This window comes from Etheostoma spectabile, chromosome 15 (assembly GCF_008692095.1).
Source record: "Etheostoma spectabile isolate EspeVRDwgs_2016 chromosome 15, UIUC_Espe_1.0, whole genome shotgun sequence".
Lineage (NCBI taxonomy): Eukaryota > Metazoa > Chordata > Actinopteri > Perciformes > Percidae > Etheostoma > Etheostoma spectabile.
In genome coordinates, this window is record NC_045747.1 from 31056985 (window position 1) to 31063460 (window position 6476).

The 6476-nt window shown below is 41.8% G+C and overlaps 1 long non-coding RNA gene across 1 annotated transcript in view; it reads right to left on the minus strand.

The window, feature by feature from the left end:
• Positions 1–446: 446 nt before the first annotated feature.
• LOC116703011 (uncharacterized) overlaps positions 447–6476 on the minus strand; it is a 29173-nt gene continuing 23143 nt past the window's right edge. The window contains exon 3 of the long non-coding RNA XR_004335312.1: positions 447–476. This is a non-coding gene — a long non-coding RNA (uncharacterized LOC116703011). The remainder of the gene's footprint in view (positions 477–6476) is intronic.

Genomic DNA, 6476 nt, shown 5'->3' on the forward strand with positions numbered 1-6476 from the left:
GAAGAAATTGACAATAAAGCAGACTTTGACTTTAACTTTGAATTTGAATTATCCCCCACATATGATGTCAAGACTCTCATTCAAAACTTTCATTTATGATTGCCAGCGCAGCCAATATGACTTCAAATCCCAGAGATGGTAGGTAGGTCATTGGTGTGGGATTTTTTACTTGACAAATCACAGACATGGCAGATTTAATTTATTTAATCTTAGGACAATGCACATTAATGTGCCAGTGTTAGCCAATTGGCTAGTTTTCAACTGTAGTCCTACCTAGGACGCATGTCTTTTATGGTGGGAAGAAACCAGAGCACCCGGGGGAAACCGGAGAACATACAAACTCCACACAGAAAGGCCCGGAACGACCTGGATTCGAACTAGGAACCTTCTTGCTGTGAGGCAGAAGTGCTTACCACTTAGCCACCGTGCTGCCTTTTTTGTTTTTTTTTGCACGGGATTAAGATCACAGACAACCTCTGCAATTATTACAAATTACCAGAGGTCCCCAGGTGATAGTTCCATGGGACTAGGGCTTGAGATAAATCTGTTCACTGATGAAGACACTAAGATGTGTTAGGAATCACGCAGTTTTCATTTAAATCCCACCCAGGTTTCTTACTCTGGACCAAAAGTGGCAGAAGACGTTAGCAGCATTGCATTGGGAGTTTCTCTATAAAGATATTGCTGCGTAAAATCAAAGACATTAGAATTTCCTCTTCTCCATTATAATATGGGCAGGTTAGAGGAGGAGGAGTCCATGCAAGCCTCCCTCCATCTTCTCTCCGCCTCCTTCCTTGCAACCCAGTTTCTCAACAAACTCCTCAACTGTCGAACTCCGAGCAAAGACCAAACAGAGAGGAGAGCAGATGAAAAATGGATGATGTGATACAGCTGCTATCGAATTAATCTCTGTGTGATGGATCGGCGTTTTTATTGATGCGAGACGATAGAAAAGTTTTGCCATCCCTGTGACCTCAATCTGAAACTTTACACATCTTGCTGTATTACTTTGTATTAAATATGCCTTTTGCTTAACAATTTGAGGAGTAAATATTCAAATTCCAGAATTAAAATGTGATTGTTCAAGCCATATATACTGTATAATATATAATGTATGATATGTATATAATGGTATGTAATGATGGTTTTAATGATGCAAACAACAGCAGTGTTATTAGAGGTAAAATGTATCCTAGTAATGAATGTGTGTGTGTGTGTGTGTGTGAGTGTATGTGTGTGCGCGCGTGTGGGCGGGCTAGTGCATGTTCCCCCATCCCTAATGATGTCACAACCTCAGTGATAACAAGCTGCTAAAAGTGACACGCCAACAGTTGGCGTAGCTCTGATGACAGGATGGCGCTGGCTGTGTCTCACACACACACACACACACACACACACATATAGAGACACACAGAAACACACACACAGAAACACAGTGGAACTGAGGCCTAATGGAGTGGGTCTGGACCTTCATCCTGGCGCTGGTAGCTTCACCCCCCCCCCATCCCCAACAACCATAACAGCCAGTGTTCACCTTTGATCAGGACTTAAAATGGCAGCGCTGGCTCAGCTGACGTGTCAGACAGCTGCCAATTAGATCAGCTCAGCCTCAGGCGACTGGATCCCGGTCTGGCAGCCCCCCCCCCAGCTTGTTTTCCATACACACAGTGGCCATCCAGAGGTTTTTCCCGACCACTCCAATCCCGGTCTCTGCTGTTGGAGGAAATGATTTTTTTTACATGACTACGTGAGAATGATATGTATCACCAACTGGGCCTGTACGTGAAACAACACCTTCAGATGTGTCACTTTTCAAACCGCCAGGGCTCATCCATTATTACACACTTAGGACTCTACTGGGGCGGCATTCCTCATGGCGGACCGGGTCCAGGTATTACACTCACTACTCAAAAGTGACTACTGTCAGCAGCACTGCCACAGAAATATATATAAATATATATAAGAGAGAGAGAGACAGACAACATATAGAGACAGTGTGAGAGAGAGAGAGACAGACAACATATAGAGACAGTGTGTGAGAGAGAGAGAAGACAACATATAGAGACAGTGTGTGAGAGAGAGAGACAGACAACATATAGAGACAGTGTGTGAGAGAGAGAGAAGACAACATATAGAAACAGTGTGTGAGAGAGAGAGAGACAGACAAAATATAGAGACAGTGTGTGAGAGAGAGAGAAGACAGACACATATAGAGACAGTGTGAGAGAGAGAGAGACAGACAACATATAGAGACAGTGTGTGAGAGAGAGAGAAGACAACATATAGAGACAGTGTGTGAGAGAGAGAGAGACAGACAATATATAGAGACAGTGTGTGAGAGAGAGAGAGAGACAGAACATATAGAGACAGTGTGAGAGAGAGAGAGACAGACAACATATAGAGACAGTGTGTGAGAGAGAGAAGACAACATATAGAGACAGTGTGTGAGAGAGAGAGAGACAGACAATATATAGAGACAGTGTGTGAGAGAGCGAGAGACAGACACATGAGACAGTGTGTGAGAGAGAGAGACAGACATTATAGAGACAGGTGTGAGATAGAAGCAGACACTGAAGTGTGAGAGAGAGAGAGACAGACAACATATAGAGACAGTGTGTGAGAGAGAGAGACAGACAACATATAGAGACAATGTGTGAGAGAGAGAGACAGACAACATATAGAGACAGCGTGAGAATGTCTTTTGGGTGCGTAAGAATAGAACAGAATACTCTGCCTTCTTATACTGGCTATAAGCACAAAGAAATGTGAATGAATATATATATATATATATATATATATATATATATATATATATATATATATATATAGGTTGGGTTTCTGTAAATAACATCCCAGAGTCTAGACCTGCTCTTTTATGAAAAGCACTGTAGATATTCAAAATGAGGTCTTATCTAAAGGCCTGTGTACATTATAAAAATAAAAATAAAAAGGTCAGGACAAATGTGAGTCAGTAAAGGAACGAGCATATAGAACGGTCTTGAGGTGGATATTAAAGTATGAATTCAAAAGAATGTCTGCAGGTCAATGAATCTGAATCTGGTGAAGTTGAAATTGGACAGACGCACTGGTGTTAAACTGCGATGAAGGTCCACGGTATCAGCAGCCGAGACGGCCGTTAGAGGGACAACCCACACAGCTCGTTATTTTTAATTAGGACTGCTTCCTTAATCCCGCGCTCGGTGGATCTCTGACAATTACCGTCTGCTGCTGCGGCGTGTGCCGGCTCGCCAAAAATATGAAGTTGATCGACCGTCGATTTTGTGTCTTTGTCTCGTCCCGCGTCATGCGGGTCCGCCGATCGTACGCAGAGAGACGGACACGCCATCTTCCAGTCGTCCCTGTCTCCGAATTCGACCTGTGAGTGACGGATGATCTCGTGAGCAAAACATCCTGCCGAACATCTAAATCATATTTCTGCATTGTATCATCACTGAAATATGAATTGGAGATTAAAAAAACACAGTTTTGATGCACTTACGCCTCTGCAAGAGGGTTAACGATATGTATCCCTATACTAAGCAGGCATAATTAATTCATAATGCAAAATACAAGTCAAACTGATGATATGATTTCTAGTGCAATAGTGATATCGTATTAAGTTATTTATGTTACTTATTTTTCAAGAACATGTGTTGTTGGCTGTGGGTTGCTTTGCTCAAGTTGTTTTTGTTTCAGGTTGCCGTAGGAGAAAGGGGCGGGGCAACAAGCCACAGGAAGTTAGAGAGAGAGAGAGAGAGAGAGAGAGAGAGAGAGAGAGAGAGAGAGGGAGAGAGGGATGAGATGCTCCATGTGCGTTTATTATTTTTCTAATATCCAGGGGTGGATGCATGGACTGTATAATGGAAGCTGAAACATCTGGATGGCCCCCTTTCTGTCATTTACGTAGTTTGTCCAAGTGTTAATTTTTCTGATAGGTTTATTAATAATAATAATAATAATAATAATAATAATAATAATAATAATAACAACTTTGACTTATATAGCGCCTTTCATAAACCCAAGGACGCTTAACAAACGGGGGGGGGTTAAGAGGTGAAGGTGTGGTTTTTAACCCTTGTGTTGTCTTTCCGTAAACACTATTATCGCTTTTTTTTGACATTTTTTGTCACTTTTTCAATGCTGTGTTTGCTTTTTTGAGGTATTTTGATATTTCTAATACTTCTAATGTTGACATTTTTGAACGCCCATTTAAATAAAAAAAAATTGAAAACGAGGACAACATGAGGGTTAAAACTGGAACTGTGATTGACTCACTTGATTGGGCCGGGTTTATGGGCGGGACTCCAGCGCCCAGATCACTACTGCGCAGGCTCCAAAGTGACAAGATGGCCGCGCCTGGATCCATATTATTGGCTTCACTTTTGCACTGCGGGAGGAAGTGTCGTCCATATTTCTATACATATGATATGATCTAGCCGGCCCACCTATGAACAGCAGCTGACGGCACTGATAAGGATCAGCTGTCGGGGGGGTTTCCCACAGTATCACCATAAAACTATAGGCCTGAGGCACTGACACCAAAGAGGCATCGGAAGATCGCCCTGACCAGATCTCATTAATACATATGGAGTGTCAGGGCCAGATCGGACATTTTTTGCAAATGTAGCGTTATCAGCGCCATGGCCAACGCTAACGCCGTGTTTACCAAACCTCCGGTTCATCGGGGAACCCTTTCTCCGACCCATCATACCGTAAATTGTGCACATTTCAAAGAAATCCAGCTTGATGCGGGTTATTTCTGCATTAGTGGTGGGGGAATGTATGTGCGCTATAGCAAAGCGTTAACCCGTTTGTGCCGGATGCTTCACGACGACACATCTACCGCCGGTTACTGCGTTGCGCAACTCTGACCCTCCTGCCGGCTGCTGCGTGGCGCAGCATTTTGTATTCGTCGGTCTTTTCATGACGCGTGCAGCAGAGAACGCACTGTCATTGGTTCAAAATACACATGAGGCGGGTCTTTTTGGCTATTTAAAGCCATGTGACCACCAAAATGTACCGTAGTTTGCTGAAAATCACGTCAATCAACCAGACATACATGTGCGTTTGTTTATGAAGTTTTGAGAGACGAGTGAGAAAACGGTTCCAACAGAGGAAGTGGTAGATTATGATGAAGACCTCCTCCCTCCAAAACTCCTCACTATCTTCCACCTCAACGTCACCGCCCTCGCTGTCTAACTCCTCCTCTGATCGCCTCGGAGCAGTGTTGCTATGACACGGCAGCCTGCCATATTCCCCACGGGTGATGACTGTTTGAAATGATCCCGATGCCAATATTGTATGTTTTTATGTAATGTAGCGAGGAGTTTAACAACTCCCTGGATGGAATGTGAGCGCTGAGTCGGAGATTCAATATCATCTTTGATTTCTTCCAGTACCTGGAATATTGCAGGGTTGCTTAATTGCTTAATCAGGGCTGGGCGATATATTGTTATTACATAGACATAGATTATGAGGCTGGATACTGTCTTATATTTTGGATATTGTAATATTGTGAAAGAACACAAGTGGTGTCTTTTCCAGGTTTTAAAGGTTGCCTTACATCTGAACTTATAGGACTTATTATCTGTTTTGTTGTTGCCTTTACCCACTTAAGTCATTACATCCACATAAAACAGGCTAAAATATAATACCATAAAAATAAAACAAGAAAAGTTACAGTGAGTTGCAAATTAATAATTATAAAATTTAATAAGTTGTAGGGACGGGTTTGGGATAAGAGCGGGAGGGGTTTTATTTTTATTTTGTATTGATAATGTTCTAAGTAAATAGGTTTGGAATTATTTTTACAGCTGAAATAATTTTTTGCAATTATAGGGATTACATTGATACATTGGGTACCGTGCAGGTTCCAAAGTCTGCAAGCTGTCCTGTCAGAAATAAAAGCCTAAAAATGTCCCAAAAAAGTCTTTTATAAGAAATATGCAACTTACTTTCCTGTACGTCATAAAACAATCCTGACTCCATTTTATTTCAGGTGGTCAGTACACTGCTGGCTGTTCAAAATAGCAACAGTTTTTCACCTCAATGTGCTAAAAGGATGAGCAACGCTCGTTGTATTCCGGCTCATTGAAACAAAATAGATGTGAGAACGGCTGATGTGACCCGCCGACTGTTGATGTTAATATTCTAACACATATCCTTTCATATGCAACTTTTGAAACAACAGTAAACAGACAGTACAGCAGCAAAAGACCACCAACATGGCTTAAAGTACATTGTCTCTCCATTCTACCATGCACATACAATGAAGATGTTGCCTTATTCTAACCCTGACACGCCCATCACACTACATAGCATGGCATGTATTTCCCATTGCTTTAATATTTATAACATTATGTAATACTGTGTTAAACATACATATGTATGCATTAAAATGTCTAAAAACAACTATACCTATGTCATATATGTAAAACGTCTTGGATAAATTGCTAATTAATGAATCTGTACCTTCC